The 21383-nt window shown below is 46.0% G+C and overlaps 1 long non-coding RNA gene and 13 other non-coding genes across 14 annotated transcripts; all 14 read left to right on the forward strand.

Moving 5' to 3' along the window:
- The first annotated feature begins 1587 nt into the window (after positions 1 to 1587).
- LOC127598061 (uncharacterized) lies at positions 1588 to 3939 on the forward strand. The gene is made up of 4 exons (XR_007961834.1): positions 1588 to 1751; positions 2249 to 2317; positions 3627 to 3741; positions 3825 to 3939. It is a non-coding gene; the product is annotated as an uncharacterized LOC127598061 (long non-coding RNA).
- A 6403-nt stretch (positions 3940 to 10342) lies between these two features.
- trnae-uuc (transfer RNA glutamic acid (anticodon UUC)) lies at positions 10343 to 10414 on the forward strand. Its single transcript has one exon. It is a non-coding gene; the product is annotated as a tRNA-Glu (tRNA).
- A 1498-nt stretch (positions 10415 to 11912) lies between these two features.
- trnae-uuc (transfer RNA glutamic acid (anticodon UUC)) lies at positions 11913 to 11984 on the forward strand. The gene has a single exon. It is a non-coding gene; the product is annotated as a tRNA-Glu (tRNA).
- A 632-nt stretch (positions 11985 to 12616) lies between these two features.
- trnae-cuc (transfer RNA glutamic acid (anticodon CUC)) lies at positions 12617 to 12688 on the forward strand. The gene has a single exon. It is a non-coding gene; the product is annotated as a tRNA-Glu (tRNA).
- A 631-nt stretch (positions 12689 to 13319) lies between these two features.
- Positions 13320 to 13391, forward strand: trnae-cuc (transfer RNA glutamic acid (anticodon CUC)). Its single transcript has one exon. It is a non-coding gene; the product is annotated as a tRNA-Glu (tRNA).
- Positions 13392 to 13677: 286 nt separating this feature from the next.
- trnae-cuc (transfer RNA glutamic acid (anticodon CUC)) lies at positions 13678 to 13749 on the forward strand. The gene has a single exon. It is a non-coding gene; the product is annotated as a tRNA-Glu (tRNA).
- Positions 13750 to 14378: 629 nt separating this feature from the next.
- trnae-uuc (transfer RNA glutamic acid (anticodon UUC)) lies at positions 14379 to 14450 on the forward strand. Its single transcript has one exon. It is a non-coding gene; the product is annotated as a tRNA-Glu (tRNA).
- Positions 14451 to 15082: 632 nt separating this feature from the next.
- Positions 15083 to 15154, forward strand: trnae-cuc (transfer RNA glutamic acid (anticodon CUC)). The gene has a single exon. It is a non-coding gene; the product is annotated as a tRNA-Glu (tRNA).
- Positions 15155 to 16141: 987 nt separating this feature from the next.
- trnae-uuc (transfer RNA glutamic acid (anticodon UUC)) lies at positions 16142 to 16213 on the forward strand. The gene has a single exon. It is a non-coding gene; the product is annotated as a tRNA-Glu (tRNA).
- A 632-nt stretch (positions 16214 to 16845) lies between these two features.
- Positions 16846 to 16917, forward strand: trnae-cuc (transfer RNA glutamic acid (anticodon CUC)). The gene has a single exon. It is a non-coding gene; the product is annotated as a tRNA-Glu (tRNA).
- A 1879-nt stretch (positions 16918 to 18796) lies between these two features.
- On the forward strand, positions 18797 to 18868 carry trnae-cuc (transfer RNA glutamic acid (anticodon CUC)). The gene has a single exon. It is a non-coding gene; the product is annotated as a tRNA-Glu (tRNA).
- A 286-nt stretch (positions 18869 to 19154) lies between these two features.
- On the forward strand, positions 19155 to 19226 carry trnae-cuc (transfer RNA glutamic acid (anticodon CUC)). Its single transcript has one exon. It is a non-coding gene; the product is annotated as a tRNA-Glu (tRNA).
- Positions 19227 to 20380: 1154 nt separating this feature from the next.
- Positions 20381 to 20452, forward strand: trnae-cuc (transfer RNA glutamic acid (anticodon CUC)). The gene has a single exon. It is a non-coding gene; the product is annotated as a tRNA-Glu (tRNA).
- Positions 20453 to 20560: 108 nt separating this feature from the next.
- trnae-cuc (transfer RNA glutamic acid (anticodon CUC)) lies at positions 20561 to 20632 on the forward strand. The gene has a single exon. It is a non-coding gene; the product is annotated as a tRNA-Glu (tRNA).
- The last annotated feature ends 751 nt before the right edge of the window (positions 20633 to 21383 follow it).

The following is a 21383-nucleotide window of genomic DNA, read 5'->3' on the forward strand; positions in this document are numbered from 1 at the left end:
TCTAGTGGAAGTGATCGTCATCGTTCTGCAGGTCACCATGTCACTGTCAAAGACAGCTTGTAAAAGGTCACATGACCAAATGTGAGGACTCACAAACAGGTGAGCCGTCATTGGTCGTTACCTGAGCCCTGAGGAACTGTGATGTCATTTTCAGTTGACTTCAAAAGTGGCAAAATGGTCAACCCCCCGCCCCGAGATGGATTTAAAATGGCTGCTTCATTCATTTTACACAAATACACTATCAGAAGGCTGCTTCGACTAGTCACTTGAAAAGAGCATTTCTGACTTGACTCCCACTTTTAGTGAAATTGGATAATTTCCCATGATACATCAGATGATCTTTCACGGCCCACGAATGTGCCACGTTACACTGGTGGAAATTGCCACTCAAGAACATCTCACTCTAATTTCCCCATGGGGATAAATAACGTTTTCTGAATCTGAATCTCGTCCCCGCCGTATTTGGATTACTTGGAGCCTGACGACTTCTACGCACGAATGATCTTGTATGGTTCGCAGCGGCCCCCAAAAAGAAGGCTGGAGAGGATCAGCCCAGTTCCATTAGGTGTTCAAATTGTTTCCATGATAGGCAGAGAGGCGGCAAGTGGCTGCAGGTCGGTGGGTGTCCTCCGTCTCATTTCCGACCCAGCGGCGTGAAGAATCCAACAGAGGTGGAAAATAAGACCGCTTTCTCTTTAGATCGCTGCAGGCTCTGATCTGATTGGTTGGTCTACTTTCTGGTCCACAGATACAAATCGTATGTGAGCGTTAGTGAAGGCTCCAAATGATCTGTAGTTGTGATTGGTAGTCTGCCCCTGTCTATGTGTCAGCCCTGTGATTGACAGGCAATCATCATCACGCTTTCACCCTGAGTCAGCTGGCATCTGCTCCAGTTTTCCAGTGACCCTGAACAAGGTAAGTGGTATGGAACATGGATGGCTGGTGTGTGTCCAATGGGAGAGAAAGAGGGATCGGATCATCGAAGACTGATGACAGCACACATACTTTGAAACTGTATTTATGAGTATGTTTTCCGGTATTAGTATTTGACCATTTTTCAAATAAAGTTTTACTCTTGCTCACTTTTAAAAAACATCTATGTGCACGTTCTGCTCCTTACTTTGTTAAAATAGGGTTGGTACTTTTTAAACCTCCTTGGATGACAACACAGCATGAAACATATTTTAAAAGAAGTCCAATTACCTTCCATTCCACTCGTTTTGGGAATAGACAGGACTAGATTACAAAATTTAAAAGAACCTCCGAGGTAAAGTCTACTTGTGAGTATGTCGCGATTAGACCACATTATTTTTAATTAAACCCAGATGTAAAATAGCATATCTCTTTTTCCTAAGGCAGTACAGTTGAAAGCATCTAAGTCAGTTTATTCATTCATTGAAATAACAACGTCATTTGCAGGCGCGCGCGCACACACCGTTGAAATCGCTGTCGTTGTTTTTTAACTATTAAATGATAGATTGAACACTAAGAGTGCAGTCAACAATTTTCTGTCCTTGTTTGGTTGGAGTTTTTCAAAACAACGTGATTCGTAATTACATGCTGGTGACTGTGAATCAGACGAAAGTGTCAGACAGTGTCTGACAGACACGATTGAATATTAATTTTCACAGTGAACTATTAAAGACACTAAAACGGATATTGTAATGTGGAGTTCAACCAGCACTATACTGGTTTATTTCGTTCAACTTGTAAAAGTATTTATTTGTTATTTCCAGAGCAGCTGTCACGTTGTGCCCGAAGCGATGGAAAGATCGCTTCGTGCACAACAAAATAAGGAGGTGGATCCCCGAAAAAGCAGACACGTAAAAGGATTTTGTCAGAGAACAAAGGGAGTCTTTAATAAAGAACACAAAATACCCGACAGGGAAAAATAACAAAAAGCGCTGGTCAAAATAAGGACCAGGGAAGGAATAAAGGGAACAACCGAAAACGCTCGCGGGAAACAAATGGCGAGGAAGGTCTGATTAGACAAGTGTATAAAATTTCATACGAGAAGAATAATGACGCGTAGTAACAGCCACAAGGCTAGGAGGCAACGAGTAATCAAGGTAGGAATCTGAGCGAGAGAATAATGGCACGGCGTGGAATTCTCCGGCAGTGAGTCGACTGCCAGAGCGTCCTAATAAAGGCAAATAATCACCGACCAATGCGTAACAGGTGTGTGGGCGGCGGAGAGAAAGCCCGCCCCCTGCTGGCAAACACGGGACGTGACAGCAGCAACAACTAGCTAGCTCTGATTGCCCAACACAGCGAGCACAAGAGGATGGCTTGTGTCTGTAAATAATCAACATTTATGGTGAGTATTTATTTAAGGTTTTTAATGTATTTGTCATGTTTTTAGATGCGTATTAATTGTGAACTCCTATATCGTAGTGTACAAGTATGAAGTTGATATAATAGAAGAGAAGATTTTAACTACATTTCTTGCTCTAATCATAATAATGGCCGCTCCAATACGCAAAATGCCCCCGTCTCTGAAATGCCATGCATAGTTTTCTTGCGTTTTGGCGCTCTCCAAAAAAATTACTTTAACCCATTGTAGTTCTCATTGGCTAGTGTCTAGACATATATTTACACCACTGAACGACACTCAATATATTTTTGAAACATCCAATGTTCTCATTTTGACTCATATCCTTTGGCACAATGCTCCATCTAGGTTCTCTTCTTCTTCTGTCGCCATGCTTAACAAACCTGAAGGGACCAATTAGGAAAGAGAGCAGACTGCTAAAAGATAAGGCCAATCTCATTATTGATTGTGCCCTATGAATAAATGCATGAAGGAGACAAGCTGTCTTCCTGGTGGGCTTTTTGTTCCCATTTAACATTCACCATCTCCTACAATAGGTATTTAATGCAATGATGACTTAGCATCAACAGCATTACGGGCTCCAAAATAGAATTACAATATATGTCTTGTTTAGTATTTACTTGTGCAGTTAATGAAGGATGCAGCATGCATGATCTAGAAAGATATATGGCTCGCTTTGGATTGCCACACTCTTTCATTGGAGCTCAATAGATTAATTAAAGTTGCATTTAAAGCTTATTTTATGAAGTGCTTCACAGAACTATGCCAAGTTTGCTGATGTGAGTGACATAAACTGCTATCAGATTCTGACATTTTTTTCATTACAGCCACATCACAAAGAGTATATTCCACAAATGTGATTTTTAAAGCTGAATTATTTACTACAAATATTTCATCTTTGTTCATTGATCTACACCGGAAAATAATATTGTTTTGAATTTTCTTTCTTTTTTTTGTTGTTGTTGTCAAGTAGTTACACAAAATCAGCATTAAAGCATTTTTGAAATCATCCAAAAAGTTTTTCAGTGTATAGTTAAACCAACAATGTTTAGCGACAGGCAGAACAATTGAATGGATAATTTTCTATTTTTAATTCATTTGATTTGGCACTGTTCTTGTATTTACTGTAAAATATGTTTGTTTCTGTATTTTATACATCTATGACATTTTAGAACTATGTGAAGCAATCCTCTCTGTGAAAAGTGTTACATGAGTTAAATTTACTTCCAGGGCCGAACACAGTGCCTTGCCGCTTCATATCGTTGGAAACTGAGCGTCATGTTTTTTTCCACAGACTTCTTGTATTGGATGATATGAGATTGTGCAAGCGGTGTCAGTGTTGCGGTCTGCGTGATGGATGGAGGTGGTTGTGAAGCTCCCGGCAGCACCAAGCTTCTCATTAACCTATGGTAATGCGCTTGTCACCCCCGATTCAGAAAGGCCTTGGTGCCACATTTGTCTCATGAGGCTCCATCTATCTCACCCACTGTAGTTTGGAAAAATATTGCTGAGTGTGCGCAAATGTTGGCCAGAGCAGTTAGATGTGAGTGAATACCCCCTCTTCCTCCTCCTCTGGTGACGGTATCTAATAGGATCTAGCGTTCCCTGACCCACTGGGAGCTGGGCTGATTTGAGTGCTCCAGCTTTCGCTAAGGGGTGGGCGGGGGCGGGGGGGTGCTGGTGGGGGGGGGGGGGTTGCGTTTGCACTACAAATGCAGGAGCCACTTCAAATTAGCAAGAGGCGCAATCACAGCATGGCTCGGATAGATGAGGTTGTTCTCACCAGTCGGGCGACGGTTAAGCACCCGTGGCTGATGCGTTAACATGAATTTTGGCCTTCCCAGAATGTCTTCATTCTCTTCAGTAGATGTCTTCTTTACCTTCGCTCAATTCTTCTGCCCTCCATCAAGCCTGCAAGCCATTTATTTATCTTTGCGCGTTCAGTGCCAGGAACGTACCAGAGAGCTTGCGGGAACTTAAGGAAGTCTGTCTGGAGCAACGAGGGAGGCTTTGTGGAGGGATGGTAAATCAGTCTCGGGATCTTATGTTTGAAGCAGTAGGACACAACGTCTGGGGGTACTTTTGCGGCTGTTTAGTTTGGAGCTTTACAAGTAGCTGCCGTTATTTAATCTGTCAGATGGTTGAGAGACGGCAGGCGCTGAGCCGCTCTCATCTGACGCTGAGCAGCCTTTGGAATTTGCATTTTCCAGTGTTGGCAGCACTTGATCATGATTAAAGAATGAGCATGTGTGGTGCCGAGCCTTCAGTCACTTTCATCCCGTGCCGCAGCACTCTCTCTGAGGACAATCAAATCTGACTGTCTTCACGTCTGCGGAAAATCACCACTGTTTGTTTCAGTTAGATAGCAGCTGCTCTCGTTCATGAAACACATTAAAAAAAGGAGGAGCATCGACACATGGATGGGACCGGGCCTTCCTGTTTAATGAACTGCTTCCTGAGGGGACATTATCAAAAGACATTGAAGACATTGACATGTCTTTGTTCCTGCAGAGGAAAAAGCTGCAGCATATTTTGACAATGCACACTTCCTGATTCCTGACTATGGGATCGTTAAAGTGATTGCAGTTGACTAGTTGCTGATACATCATTTATATTTTCTCTTTTCAGCTCTTTTCTCCCTCACCTACCAAAGCTGTGCATTTTGAAATAAACCATTTAAAACAATTAATATGACAGACAGACAAATTGCCTTCCGAGCAGTCATCTGTTGCTGAAAGTGGCTCTGCAGCCTCAGAGCCAAAAGCATCAAAGCATTCATTATGTAAAACCTCAATGTAGATTCCCAACCGGTGTCTATTTAATTTCCTCTTTCGACAGTATGTCAACAACTTTTCCTTCATTTTGACACGTTTATGGCAGGAAAAAAAATCTACCTGAACAATGGTAGTGGTGACAGTATAAACCTGGAAAGGATTATAATAAGGGGTCTTCCATTTACCGTTGAGTTCCGTTCCTACAGCAATGATCTAACACAAATTTGTTTGAAATTTGTCACACACCATAGTGTATCACTAACTAATGCTAACACAAGAAAAAGTCGTAGCGAGGGAAATTTTGTATGAGAAATGCTACTGGGCTACACATATAAAACAATCAAAATATCCGACATATGATACTGTCTTTTTATTTCCAAATGTTTTTTAAAAAATACACTGATCAGGAGCTTCGACATCTTTCGCAAGGACTCCCATTGCTGCTTGGACTGGACTGAATGTGAATCAGTAATTTTTTGATTTGGGAGACTCATCTTTGCCATCGGTGCTTCAGGGTAGCCACATAAAAGCAAGAGACTCTTCCTTCCACAGACCTCAGAAGCTGGATCATTTTTAAAACACCTCAACGAGTCTGTTCCCGTAATGAGGGCCGAGTGGGCATCTTTAACATTGCGTCCGGCTGTGTTTCACGTGTGACCGTGCAGGCTAATGGCAAAAACAGAACGAGCGGGAGTGGAACAAATCAGCCCCTTTCGGTGATGAGAACGTAGTGCTCATTTGTGCAAGAGAGAAATCAAAAAGAGCGGATGGAGGCGAGAGCAGAGCGGATGGCCTTCCGTGGAATATTCTCACATGCTGATTAGAGGAGCCATGTTAATGAGATTCATTGACAGCCTAATGTGGAGAACAGCCTGCCCCCCGCTGGGCCTGTCTGCTCTCTTCGTCTTTGTCAGCCCCTTTCTCACATAAGTCGCTGGGTTTTACGCTCCAGCAATCTGGCCTTTATCATCCAATAAATCACATGGACTTATTTTTAACATCTGAACCGAGAGACTCTATCCACGAGGGGAAAGAAAAAGGTGAAACTTTTGGCAATACAGCTTGCCATGAGAAACGTGTGAACACGTGAAAAAAACATTCACCCCATTTTACGACAGCCGAGTGGGGGTTTTCATTCGCACTGTGACTGCTCTCTATGCCGTTTTGTCCACAGTCTACTGAAATGCAGTTGCCATCAGGAATATAATGTAAAAATTAGATACCATTAGACACCGTTTTCAGTCATCAAAGATCATGAAAATGTTGGTCAAAATTAAAACAATGTCAGGACAAAGTTGTCATCACATCACGAGACCAAACACAGAAAACAGCTGAACTGCGATGAGTGCAATTCATGCCAGAGGGCAGTTTGACGTGAATTTTAGTTGACAGCAGAGGGCGATATAAGGCTAAAATGGCAGCCTCCTGAAATGGATGGCAGTGGATAGATTATTCTGCTGAATTGATTTTCCACAAATATATTATCAATCAAACTACCATATTTAAACTAGTACGTAGAGAATTTTCTCCAAGTTCCTCTTAAATTCTCCCTGGTCCTTCACATTCTGCATTGAAATCCCCCAAACCTCAATCAGTCAAGATCTCGATCGGGATTGACTTTATGTCTCTCTTATTCCGTCTTTCATATATTCATCCAAAAATTGGTCCTTTGCTGACTTTGATCGGAAAGAAGGAAAAATGCCCAAATTTGTCATGATTGTCTTATGTGTGTACCCTGCACGGTGCCAAAAGACAGGCCGCATGAACACAAGTCATGATGAACAGGGATGATGGTCCTTTTGCCTACCGTATAAGTGCCAGCCGCTCAGATGCCGTCACTAGACGGCTCCATTATATGTGTGTCCAAATCTGCGTGGCAAATTCCTGAAGAGCCATCAGTGTGAAGGGAAAGTAAAGGGAGCCCAGATGTTTTACTTCAATAAGCTTAAGGATGAGTTCATGGCAAGAACATCTGAGGCTTTCAGATCTGTTGACCCAAAAAGGATCGTCTTAATCCAGCCTGGTTCAACTATGCATGTGTGATAGCCGATATACCAGACTGTCAGACAGTTCAGAAGAAATGAGACCTATTTTACACTATGAATATGGAGAGTAAAAACAACACTCAGACATAAGAAAATAGTTTGTGTATGTAAACAAATCAGTGAAAAAGAGCATTTGAAGAACACTGTCACTGATTTTGAGCAAGGGGACAGTTACACCTTGATTGAGGCGCTGAGAAAAAATTTTATGCGGCCCGTGTCAGGGAACACCTGCTTTTGTGAAAGGCCTGAGTTCACGAGGCATTGACTTTGGCACGACAGCCCACCCGCTGAAAAGGTTGACGGAGAGACAGTTTTTGAACTGGCCTAATCCTGATGGTCTAGTGGCCAGGAATTGGTGCTCTCACACATTTTAATTTTGCTCTGTCCCTCCTCCTTAACAGATTGACGAAGAGACAGTTTCTACAACAGCTCAGTCCCTGATGGTCGAGTGGTTAGGATTTGGTGCTCTCACTGCCATGGCCCATGTTCAATTCCCGGTCAGGGAAAACTGATTTTGTGAATGGCATGAGTTTACGAGGCGTTGACTTTTGCCCATTGGCCCACACCCTTCACTGATTGACAGAGAGACAGTTTCAAAAACCACACTGTCCCTTATGGTCTAATGCCGTCTTCCTCAACTGGCGGACAGCGATCCACGACCTGACCGCCGACCTCCTCTGTCCGGACCCTCGGCAAAATGTATAAAATAATAAATTATAAAGTGACTTTTACGTTATACATTTTATATTTTTGGACTATAATCTGCGCATTACCGCGATCGCTTGTTAAAATTATCCGTTTTATTATTCGCGTGCACGAACAGATGTATTGCAGAGGACGCAGCAGCGTGACGTTGTGTGTATAATGTTTGCCGAACTGGCTCATGGTCATGGCTGAGCAGGGCATGTCAGCGATAACGATGCGGTGATTGGCTCCTCTCAACTTAAGGTGTGCCCATAAATAAGCGTCACGCATTCAAAATGGATGATTGTGTCAGGAAACAGACGCATGTGCGACGCCACAGTGTGCTCAAAGCTTCAGCACAGGAGAGCCGCACACAGACAATTAGACAAGTCGAATCACGGGAGGTTTCGATTGTGTGCAGTTTTGTTCCCGTCTACCCGGGGATCTTTGCAGCTGTTTAACAACAGAACACAGCAACATGGTGAATGAACATCCCAATGGCGTCCTCAAATAATATTTGCATGCCTCAGACATTGCATTCACCTTTAGTGGAAGAACAGCACTGAACATTCCTGTGCTCCCTTGTATCAGTATTTAAAATGGTTCTTAACTCCTCTTATATATTTTTCAGTGATTTCAGAGGGGATGTGAAAAGAGGAATTGTACCAATGAAAATAATATTTTTGTTTTCATGTTTAGTATTTATTTTGGTAAATTGAGTATTTTGATTCGCTTTTGTTAAATTAAGGGAAAAAAGACAACTACTTTAACAAACAAAGTTAAAGTAAAAAATGTCTTATTTCCCTAAAAGGGCTATTTCTATTATTAAGCAGGCACAACTTAACAAAATAAGAGTTCCTCTGCCTCAACACAATACCTCTCATTATTTGCAGTGTACTGGCAAAGTGAATAATTGTTATTTTCATGCACCCCATTATTGGTTGGTTGTGAGGAGAGTTGATTTGTATAAGCTTGGCTCGACCATACTAAATTGCCATATAGCCCTGCTCCTCATGACCGCCGTGCATGGGACCAGACCTTGGTCTTATTAAAAAAAAAAAGTGGACCTACAGCCTTTCTAGTTGAGGACCACTGGTCTAATGGCTAGGATTCGGTGCTCTCACCACCGCTTCGATTCCCGGTCAGGGAAGACATGTTTATGTGAATGGCACGAGTTGAGAAGAAGAAGAAGAAAAACCTTTATTAGTCTCACAATGGAGAAATTCCCAATTCACAGCAGCAAAGTTATGAAAGTAAGAAGTAGAACAACAAAATATAGGAGCTGCTGGAAAGGCAGCCACTCTCGCGGCGCCATTTTGAAGTCAAAATAACAAAAATAACACAAGACAACACATAGGACACAGACAGTCGTTCAATCTTCACCAATTTTTCTGCATTCACTTAGTTGTCTGAAGCAGTTCTAGATGAAAGAGGAGAGGATCAAAGTGTCCTTTCTCCAGTGGATCAGAGACGTCATGCTGAAAATGTGCACACGTCTGCTACAAGCTAAGTTTTGAAAGCAAACACAAAGCTGTAGCATCCATTGACGAAAAGAGATTAGTTCACTTCTCCTGTCCCACGTAATCCGCTTCAAACTCCAAGCCGCGACTCCCAGCTCCAAATCCGCATCGGCACTCCGCGCCAACGCTCCTTTCTTCTCATCGTCGGCTCCTCAAGACCTCCATCCATCCAGCTGCAGACCGTTCAACAGCACCGATCTCTCCGCTGAACAAAGCGGGGCTGTGAAAAATGCTGCCCATTACAGGCGCAAGACACAAGCGCCCCGGGACTGTCCAGCAACGACAGTCAAATGGCGCAGACATTCCTCCAGTCAAAAACAGTGCTGGTATACCCATGCTGCCGAGAAGGCGCAACCACCAAGCACATAGTCTCCTCCTTGATGAATGTCGTGGCCAAAAAATGCTGAAAAAGGTCCACATCAAGTCCACACGACGTAACAACAAACACAAGGTGACAAAAGAAACACAAGAACAACAAAAAAAAGCAAGGCTCACGAGAGCACTTGCTGACGGCTGCCTACTCGGGCGCCATCTTGACTTCAAAGTTCACGAGGCATTGATTTTAGTGCTCCGTCCCAACAGATCCGTCTAAACAGATTGACGGTGTGACAGTTTCAACAACAGCTCAGTCCCTGATGATCTAGTGGCTAGTATTTGGCGCTTTCACTGCTGCGGCCCGGGTTCGATTCCCAGTCAGGGAACGCTTGATTTTGTGAATGGCATTGGTTCAGTTCACGAAGCATTGCCTTTTGCTCAATGGCCTACCCCCTTAAATGATTGACAGAGAAACCGTCTCTTGAACAGCAACATCCCTGATGGTCTAGTGTCTAGGATTTGGTGCGCTCACCGCCACGGCCCGGGTTAGATTCCCGGTCAGGGAAATCCTGATTTTGTGAATGGCATGACTTGAGTTCACGAGGCATTAATTTTGGTGTGACGTGACCCGCTTAACAGATTGAGGGAGAAACAGTTTTCCCAGCAGATGTGTCCCTGATGGTCTAGTGGCTAGGATTTGGCGCTTTCACCGCTGCAGCCCGGGTTCGATTCCCGGTCAGGGAATACCCGATTTTGTGAATGGCATTGGTTCAGTTCACGAGGCATGGATGTATGCATGATGTGACCCGCTAAACAAATTGAGGGAGAAACAGTTTTCCCACCCGATGTGTCCCTGATGGTCTAGTGGATAGGATTTGGAGCTTTCACCGCTGCGGCCCGGTTTCGATTCCCGGTCAGGGAATACCCGATTTTGTGAATGGCATTGGTTCAGTTCACGAAGCATCGACTTTTGCTCAATGGCCCACCCCCTTAACTGATTGACAAAGAAACAGTTTCTAGCACTACAGCATCCCTGATGGTCTAGTGGCTAGGATTTGGTGCTCTCACCGCCAGGGCCCGTGTTTGATTCCTGGTCAGGGAAAACCTGATTTTGTGAATGGCATGACTTGAGTTCACGAGGCATTTTGGTGTGACGTGACCCGCTTAACAGATTGAGGGAGAAACAGTTTTCACAGCAGATGTGTCCCTGATGGTCTAGTGCAGGGGTGTCCAAACTTTTTGCCAAGGGGGCCAGATTTTATGTGGTAAAATGTCGGGGGGCCGACCTTGGCTGACATTCTTTACATTGAACAACAATATTGTTCAACAAATTTTAGTAAGCCAGTCTGTTTCACATTTCCATTTTTATTTTAATTTCAACAATCTTAAGAATTTCTTTTGGTTCATTTGAAACAGGTATATCACATGCAACTGCTTATTCACTTGACTTTTTCTTAAACAGAAGTCTCCTGAGTGCAAATTGATTGATTTGAAACATAAAATGTATCACCATGACTTTTCAATAGTCACAAAACCTTTGACTCGAACAACAGGGAAATGAACAAGCAAAACACATATCCACAACTGCAAGGATCATTTGAAATATGACATGTCAGTCAATATAAACACGGAGTGATGTCTTGTTAACTCGTGAGTGATGCCCTCTAGTGTCTAAATGCTATTACTCATTTAGTGAATGCTATTACTCATTTAGCCACTAGAGGGAAGCAGTACTCTATGAAACATCACTAACCAGTCTACGAGACCTCAGTCAATGCAACACGTGTTCCATTGCGCCCAACCTGCGGGCCAGACGGCACTGATTTTATGACAGGGGCCGAGGGCCGGATGAAATTCGACCGCGGGCCGGATTTGGCCCGCGGGCCGGACTTTGGACATGCCTGGTCTAGTGGCTAGGATTTGGCGCTTTTCACCGCTGTGGTTTGATTCCCGGGCAGGGAATGCTTGCTTTTGTGAAAGCCATAAGTTCACGAAGCATTGACTTTTGCTCAATGGCCCACCCCCTTAACTGATTGGCAAAGAAACAGTTTTAGCACCAACGCATCCCTGATGGTCTAGTGGCTAGGATTTGGCACTCTCACCTCCAGGGCCCGAGTTTGATTCCTGGTCAGGGAAAACCTGATTTTGTGAATGGCATGACTTGAGTTCACGAGGCATTAATTTTGGTGTGACGTGACCCGCTTAACAGATTGAGGGAGAAACAGTTTTTCCAGCAGATGTGTCCCTGATGGTCTAGTGGCTAGGATTTGGCGCTTTCACCGCTGCGGCCCGGGTTCAATTCCCGGTCAGGGAATACCTGATTTTGTGAATGGCATTGGTTCAGTACACGATCATTAACTTTTGCTCAATGGGCCACCCCCTTAAATGATTGACAAAGAAACAGTTTCTAGCACCACAGCATCCCTGATGTTCTAGTGACTAGGTTTTGGCGCTTTCACCGCTGCAGCACGGGTTCGATTCCCGGTCAGGGAATACCTTCTTTTGTGAATGGCATTGGTTCAGTTCACGAAGCATCGACTTTTGCTCAATGGCCCACCCCCTTAAATGATTGACATAGAAACCGTCTCTAGAGCCTCTACATACCTGATGGTCTAGTGGCTAGTATTTGGCGCTCTCACCGCCATGACCCGTGTTTGATTCCTGGTCAGGGAAAACCGGGTTTTGTGAATGGCATGACTTGAGTTCACGAGGCATTTTGGTGTGACGTGACCCGCTTAACAGATTGAGGGAGAAACAGTTTTCCCAGCAGATGTGTCCCTGATGGTCTAGTGGCTAGGATTTGGCGCTTTTCACCGCTGTGGTTTGATTCCCGTGCAGGGAATGCTTGCTTTTGTGAAAGCCATAAGTTCACGAGGCATTGACTTTTTGCCCAATGACTCACCCTATTAATTGATTGACAAAGAAACAGTTTCTAGTACCAGAGCATCCCTGATGGTCTAGTGGCTAGGATTTGGCGCTCTCACTGCCACGGCCCGGGTTCGATTCCCGGTCAGGGAAAACCTGATTTTGTGAATGGCATGACTTGAGTTCACGAGGCATTAATTTTGGTGTGACGTGACCCGCTTAACAGATTGAGGGAGAAACAGTTTTCCCAGCAGATGTGTCCCTGATGGTCTAGTGGCTAGGATTTGGCGCTTTCACCGCTGCGGCCTGGGTTCAATTCCCGGTCCTGGAATACCTTTTTTTGTGAATGGCATTGGTTCAGTTCACGAAGCATCGACTTTTGCTCAATGGCCCACCCCCTTAAATGATTGACATAGAAACCGTCTCTAGAACCTCTACATACCTGATGGTCTAGCGGTTAGTATTTGGCGCTCTCACTGCCATGGCCCGTGTTTGATTCCTGGTCAGGGAAATCCTGATTTTGTGAATGGCATGACTTGAGTTCACGAGGCATTTTGGTGTGACGTGACCCGCTTAACAGATTGAGGGAGAAACAGTTTTCCCAGCAGATGTGTCCCTGATGGTCTAGTGGCTAGGATTTTACGCTTTTCACCGCTGTGGTTTGATTCCCGTGCAGGGAATGCTTGCTTTTGTGAAAGCCATAAGTTCACGAGGCATTGACTTTTTGCCCAATGACCCACCCTCTTAATTGATTGACAAAGAAACAGTTTCTAGCACCACAGAATCCCTGATGGTCTAGTGGCTAGGATTTGGCGCTCTCACTGCCATGGCCCGGTTTCGATTCCCGGTCAGGGAAAACCTGATCTTGTGAATGGCATTGGTTCAGTTCGCGAGGCATGGATTTTCGCGTGATGTGACCCGCTGAACAGATTGAGGGAGAAACAGTTTTCCCACCTGATGCGTCCCTGTTGGTCTAGTGACTAGGTTTTGGCGCTTTCACCGCTGCAGCCCGGGTTCGATTCCCGGTCAGGGAATACCTGATTTTGTGAATGGCATTGGTTCAGTTCACGAAGCATCGACTTTTGCTCGATGGCCCACCCCCTTAACTGATTGACAAAGAAACAGTTTCTAGCACCACAGCATCCCTAATGGTCTAGTGGCTAGGATTTGGTGTTCTCACCGCCACGGCCCGGGTTCGATTCCCGGTCAGGGAATACCTTTTTTTGTGAATGGCATTGGTTCAGTTCACGAAGCATGGACTTTTGCTCAATGGCCCACCCCCTTAAATGATTGACATAGAAACCGTCTCTACAACCTCTACATACCTGACGGTCTAGCGGTTAGTATTTGGCGCTCTCACTGCCATGGCCCGTGTTTGATTCCTGGTCAGGGAAAACCTGATTTTGTGAATGGCATGACTTGAGTTCACGAGGCATTTTGGTGTGACGTGACCCGCTTAACAGATTGAGGGAGAAACAGTTTTCACAGCAGATGTGTCCCTGATGGTCTAGTGGCTAGGATTTGGCGCTTTTCACCGCTGTGGTTTGATTCCCGGGCAGGGAATGCTTGCTTTTGTGAAAGCCATAAGTTCACGAAGCATTGACTTTTGCTCAATGGCCCACCCCCTGAACTGATTGGCAAAGAAACAGTTTTAGCACCAACGCATCCCTGATGGTCTAGTGGCTAGGATTTGGCACTCTCACCTCCAGGGCCCGAGTTTGATTCCTGGTCAGGGAAAACCTGATTTTGTGAATGGCATGACTTGAGTTCACGAGGCATTAATTTTGGTGTGACGTGACCCGCTTAACAGATTGAGGGAGAAACAGTTTTTCCAGCAGATGTGTCCCTGATGGTCTAGTGGCTAGGATTTGGCGCTTTCACCGCTGCGGCCCGGGTTCAATTCCCGGTCAGGGAATACCTGATTTTGTGAATGGCATTGGTTCAGTACACAATCATTAACTTTTGCTCAATGGCCCACCCCCTTAAATGATTGACAAAGAAACAGTTTCTAGCACCACAGCATCCCTGATGGTCTAGTGACTAGGTTTTGGCGCTTTCACCGCTGCAGCCCGGGTTCGATTCCCGGTCAGGGAATACCTTTTTTTGTGAATGGCATTGGTTCAGTTCACGAAGCATCGACTTTTGCTCAATGGCCCACCCCCTTAAATGATTGACAAAGAAACCGTCTCTAGAACCTCTACATACCTGATGGTCTAGCGGCTAGTATTTGGCGCTCTCACTGCCATGGCCTGTGTTTGATTCCTGGTCAGGGAAAACCTGATTTTGTGAATGGCATGACTTGAGTTCACGAGGCATTTTGGTGTGACGTGAACCGCTTAACAGATTGAGGGAGAAACAGTTTTCCCAGCAGATGTGTCCCTGATGGTCTAGTGGCTAGGATTTGGCGCTTTTCACCGCTGTGGTTTGATTCCCGGGCTGGGTATGCTTGCTTTTGTGAAAGCCATAAGTTCACGAGGCATTGACTTTTTGCCCAATGACCCACCCTCTTAATTGATTGACAAAGAAACAGTTTCTAGCACCACAGAATCCCTGATGGTCTAGTGGCTAGGATTTGGCGCTCTCACTGCCATGGCCCGGTTTCGATTCCCGGTCAGGGAAAACCTGATCTTGTGAATGGCATTGGTTCAGTTCGCGAGGCATGGATTTTCGCGTGATGTGACCCGCTGAACAGATTGAGGGAGAAACAGTTTTCCCACCTGATGCGTCCCTGTTGGTCTAGTGACTAGGTTTTGGCGCTTTCACCGCTGCAGCCCGGGTTCGATTCCCGGTCAGGGAATACCTGATTTTGTGAATGGCATTGGTTCAGTTCACGAAGCATCGACTTTTGCTCGATGGCCCACCCCCTTAACTGATTGACAAAGAAACAGTTTCTAGCACCACAGCATCCCTAATGGTCTAGTGGCTAGGATTTGGTGTTCTCACTGCCACGGCCCGGGTTCGATTCCCGGTCAGGGAATACCTTTTTTTGTGAATGGCATTGGTTCAGTTCACGAAGCATGGACTTTTGCTCAATGGCCCACCCCCTTAAATGATTGACATAGAAACCGTCTCTACAACCTCTACGTACCTGACGGTCTAGCGGTTAGTATTTGGCGCTCTCACTGCCATGGCCCGTGTTTGATTCCTGGTCAGGGAAAACCTGATTTTGTGAATGGCATGACTTGAGTTCACGAGACATTTTGGTGTGACGTGACCCGCTTAACAGATTGAGGGAGAAACAGTTTTCACAGCAGATGTGTCCCTGATGGTCTAGTGGCTAGGATTTGGCGCTTTTCACCGCTGTGGTTTGATTCCCGGGCAGGGAATGCTTGCTTTTGTGAAAGCCATAAGTTCACGAAGCATTGACTTTTGCTCAATGGCCCACCCCCTGAACTGATTGGCAAAGAAACAGTTTTAGCACCAACGCATCCCTGATGGTCTAGTGGCTAGGATTTGGCACTCTCACCTCCAGGGCCCGAGTTTGATTCCTGGTCAGGGAAAACCTGATTTTGTGAATGGCATGACTTGAGTTCACGAGGCATTAATTTTGGTGTGACGTGACCCGCTTAACAGATTGAGGGAGAAACAGTTTTTCCAGCAGATGTGTCCCTGATGGTCTAGTGGCTAGGATTTGGCGCTTTCACCGCTGCGGCCCGGGTTCAATTCCCGGTCAGGGAATACCTGATTTTGTGAATGGCATTGGTTCAGTACACGATCATTAACTTTTGCTCAATGGGCCACCCCCTTAAATGATTGACAAAGAAACAGTTTCTAGCACCACAGCATCCCTGATGTTCTAGTGACTAGGTTTTGGCGCTTTCACCGCTGCAGCACGGGTTCGATTCCCGGTCAGGGAATACCTTCTTTTGTGAATGGCATTGGTTCAGTTCACGAAGCATCGACTTTTGCTCAATGGCCCACCCCCTTAAATGATTGACATAGAAACCGTCTCTAGACCCTCTACATACCTGATGGTCTAGTGGCTAGTATTTGGCGCTCTCACCTCCATGACCCGTGTTTGATTCCTGGTCAGGGAAAACCGGGTTTTGTGAATGGCATGACTTGAGTTCACGAGGCATTTTGGTGTGACGTGACCCGCTTAACAGATTGAGGGAGAAACAGTTTTCCCAGCAGATGTGTCCCTGATGGTCTAGTGGCTAGGATTTGGCGCTTTTCACCGCTGTGGTTTGATTCCCGTGCAGGGAATGCTTGCTTTTGTGAAAGCCATAAGTTCACGAGGCATTGACTTTTTGCCCAATGACTCACCCTATTAATTGATTGACAAAGAAACAGTTTCTAGTACCAGAGCATCCCTGATGGTCTAGTGGCTAGGATTTGGCGCTCTCACTGCCACGGCCCGGGTTCGATTCCCGGTCAGGGAAAACCTGATTTTGTGAATGGCATGACTTGAGTTCACGAGGCATTAATTTTGGTGTGACGTGACCCGCTTAACAGATTGAGGGAGAAACAGTTTTCCCAGCAGATGTGTCCCTGATGGTCTAGTGGCTAGGATTTGGCGCTTTCACCGCTGCGGCCTGGGTTCAATTCCCGGTCCTGGAATACCTTTTTTTGTGAATGGCATTGGTTCAGTTCACGAAGCATCGACTTTTGCTCAATGGCCCACCCCCTTAAATGATTGACATAGAAACCGTCTCTAGAACCTCTACATACCTGATGGTCTAGCGGTTAGTATTTGGCGCTCTCACTGCCATGGCCCGTGTTTGATTCCTGGTCAGGGAAATCCTGATTTTGTGAATGGCATGACTTGAGTTCACGAGGCATTTTGGTGTGACGTGACCCGCTTAACAGATTGAGGGAGAAACAGTTTTCCCAGCAGATGTGTCCCTGATGGTCTAGTGGCTAGGATTTTACGCTTTTCACCGCTGTGGTTTGATTCCCGTGCAGGGAATGCTTGCTTTTGTGAAAGCCATAAGTTCACGAGGCATTGACTTTTTGCCCAATGACCCACCCTCTTAATTGATTGACAAAGAAACAGTTTCTAGCAACACAGCACCACAGCATCCCTGATGGTCTAGTGCTAGGATTTCGTGCTCTCACCGCCACGGCCTGGGTTCGATTCCCGGTCAGGGAAAACCTGATCTTGTGAATGCCTTTGGTTCAGTTCACGAGGCATGGATTTTCGCGTGATGTGACCCGCTGAACAGATTGAGGGAGAAACAGTTTTCCCACCCGATGCGTCCCTGTTGGTCTAGTGACTAGGTTTTGGCGCTCTCACTGCCACGGACCGGGTTCGATTCCCCGTCAGGGAAAACATGATCTTGTGAATGGCATTGGTTCAGTTCACGAAGCATCGACTTTTGCTCGATGGCCCACCCCCTTAACTGATTGACAAAGAAACAGTTTCTAGCACCACAGCATCCCTGATGGTCTAGTGGCTAGGATTTGGCACTCTCACTGCCAGGGCCCATGTTTGATTCCTGGTCAGGGAAAACCTGATTTTGTGAATGGCATGACTTGAGTTCACGAGGCATTAATTTTGGTGTGACGTGACCCGCTTAACAGATTGAGGGAGAAACAGTTTTCCCAGCAGGTGTGTCCGTGATGGTCTAGTGGCTAAGATTTGGTGCTTTCACCGCTGCGGCCCGGGTTCAATTCCCTGTCAGGGAATACCTGATTTTGTGAATGGCATTGGTTCAGTACACAATCATTAACTTTTGCTCAATGGCCCACCCCCTTAAATGATTGACAAAGAAACAGTTTCTAGCACCACAGCATCCCTGATGGTCTAGTGACTAGGTTTTGGCGCTTTCACCGCTGCAGCCCGGGTTCGATTCCCGGTCAGGGAATACCTTTTTTTGTGAATGGCATTGGTTCAGTTCACGAAGCATCGACTTTTGCTCAATGGCCCACCCCTCTTAAATGATTGACATAGAAACCGTCTCTAGAACCTCTACATACCTGATGGTCTAGCGGCTAGTATTTGGCGCTCTTACTGCCATGGCCTGTGTTTGATTCCTGGTCAGGGAAAACCTGATTTTGTGAATGGCATGACTTGAGTTCACGAGGCATTTTGGTGTGACGTGACCCGCTTAACAGATTGAGGGAGAAACAGTTTTCCCAGCAGATGTGTCCCTGATGGTCTAGTGGCTAGGATTTGGCGCTTTTCACCGCTGTGGTTTGATTCCCGGGCAGGGAATGCTTGCTTTTGTGAAAGCCATAAGTTCACGAGGCATTGACTTTTTGCCCAATGACCCACCCTCTTAATTGATTGACAAAGAAACAGTTTCTAGCACCACAGAATCCCTGATGGTCTAGTGGCTAGGATTTGGCGCTCTCACTGCCATGGCCCGGTTTCGATTCCCGGTCAGGGAAAACCTGATCTTGTGAATGGCATTGGTTCAGTTCGCGAGGCATGGATTTTCGCGTGATGTGACCCGCTGAACAGATTGAGGGAGAAACAGTTTTCCCACCTGATGCGTCCCTGTTGGTCTAGTGACTAGGTTTTGGCGCTTTCACCGCTGCAGCCCGGGTTCGATTCCCGGTCAGGGAATACCTGATTTTGTGGATGGCATTGGTTCAGTTCACGAAGCATCGACTTTTGCTCGATGGCCCACCCCCTTAACTGATTGACAAAGAAACAGTTTCTAGCACCACAGCATCCCTAATGGTCTAGTGGCTAGGATTTGGTGTTCTCACCGCCACGGCCCGGGTTCGATTCCCGGTCAGGGAATACCTTTTTTTGTGAATGGCATTGGTTCAGTTCACGAAGCATGGACTTTTGCTCAATGGCCCACCCCCTTAAATGATTGACATAGAAACCGTCTCTACAACCTCTACATACCTGACGGTCTAGCGGTTAGTATTTGGCGCTCTCACTGCCATGGCCCGTGTTTGATTCCTGGTCAGGGAAAACCTGATTTTGTGAATGGCATGACTTGAGTTCACGAGGCATTTTGGTGTGACGTGACCCGCTTAACAGATTGAGGGAGAAACAGTTTTCACAGCAGATGTGTCCCTGATGGTCTAGTGGCTAGGATTTGGCGCTTTTCACCGCTGTGGTTTGATTCCCGGGCAGGGAATGCTTGCTTTTGTGAAAGCCATAAGTTCACGAAGCATTGACTTTTGCTCAATGGCCCACCCCCTGAACTGATTGGCAAAGAAACAGTTTTAGCACCAACGCATCCCTGATGGTCTAGTGGCTAGGGTTTGGCACTCTCACCTCCAGGGCCCGAGTTTGATTCCTGGTCAGGGAAAACCTGATTTTGTGAATGGCATGACTTGAGTTCACGAGGCATTAATTTTGGTGTGACGTGACCCGCTTAACAGATTGAGGGAGAAACAGTTTTCCCAGCAGATGTGTCCCTGATGTTCTAGTGACTAGGTTTTGGCGCTTTCACCGCTGCAGCCCGGGTTCGATTCCCGGTCAGGGAATACCTTTTTTTGTGAATGGCATTGGTTCAGTTCACGAAGCATCGACTTTTGCTCAATGGCCCACCCCCTTAAATGATTGACATAGAAACCGTCTCTCGAACCTCTACATACCTGATGGTTTAGCGGTTAGTATTTGGCGCTCTCACCGCCATGGCCCGTGTTTGATTCCTGGTCAGGGAAAACCTGATTTTGTGAATGGCATGACTTGAGTTCACGAGGCATTTTGGTGTGACGTGACCCGCTTATCAGATTGAGGGAGAAACAGTTTTCCCAGCAGATGTGTCCCTGATGGTCTAGTGGCTAGGATTTGGCGCTTTTCACCGCTGTGGTTTGATTCCCGGGCAGGGAATGCTTGCTTTTGTGAAAGCCATAAGTTCACGAGGCATTGACTTTTTGCCCAATGACCCACCCTCTTAATTGATTGACAAAGAAACAGTTTCTAGCACCAAAGCATCCCTGATGGTCTAGTGGTTAGGATTTGGCGCTCTCACCGCCACGGCCCGGGTTCGATTCCCGGTCAGGGAATACCTTTTTTTGTGAATGGCATTGGTTCAGTTCACGAAGCATCGACTTTTGCTCAATGGCCCACCCCCTTAAATGATTGACAAAGAAACAGTTTCTAGCACCACAGCATCCCTGATGGTCTAGTGGCTAGGATTTGGCGCTCTCACCGCCACGGCCCGGGTTCGATTCCCGGTCAGGGAAAACCTGATCTTGTGAATGGCATTGGTTCAGTTCACGAGGCATGGATTTTCGCGTCATGTGACCCGCTGAACAGATCGAGAGAGAAACAGTTTTCCCACCCGATGCGTCCCTGTTGGTCTAGTGACTAGGTTTTGGCGCTTTCACCGCTGCAGCCCGGGTTCAATTCCCGGTCAGGGAATACCTGATTTTGTGATTGGCATTGGTTCAGTACACGATCATTAACTTTTGCTCAATGGCCCACCCCCTTAAATGATTGACAAAGAAACAGTTTCTAGCACCACAGCATCCCTGATGGTCTAGTGACTAGGTTTTGGCGCTTTCACCGCTGCAGCCCAGGTTCGATTCCCGGTCAGGGAATACCTTTTTTTGTGAATGGCATTGTTTCAGTTCACGAAGCATCGACTTTTGCTCAATGGCCCACCCCCTTAAATGATTGACATAGAAAGCGTCTCTAGAACCTCTACATACCTGATGGTCTAGTGGTTTGTATTTGGCGCTCTTACCGCCATGGCCCGTGTTTGATTCCTGGTCAGGGAAAACCTGATTTTGTGAATGGCATGACTTGAGTTCACGATGCATTTTGGTGTGACGTGACCCGCTTAACAGATTGAGGGAGAAACAGTTTTCCCAGCAGATGTGTCCCTGATGGTCTAGTGGCTAGAATTTGGCGCTTTTCACCGCTGTGGTTTGATTCCCGGGCAGGGAATGCTTGCTTTTGTGAAAGCCATAAGTTCACGAGGCATTGACTTTT

The sequence above is a fragment of the Hippocampus zosterae genome, chromosome 3 (genome assembly GCF_025434085.1).
Source record: "Hippocampus zosterae strain Florida chromosome 3, ASM2543408v3, whole genome shotgun sequence".
In the NCBI taxonomy this organism is placed as follows: domain Eukaryota; kingdom Metazoa; phylum Chordata; class Actinopteri; order Syngnathiformes; family Syngnathidae; genus Hippocampus; species Hippocampus zosterae.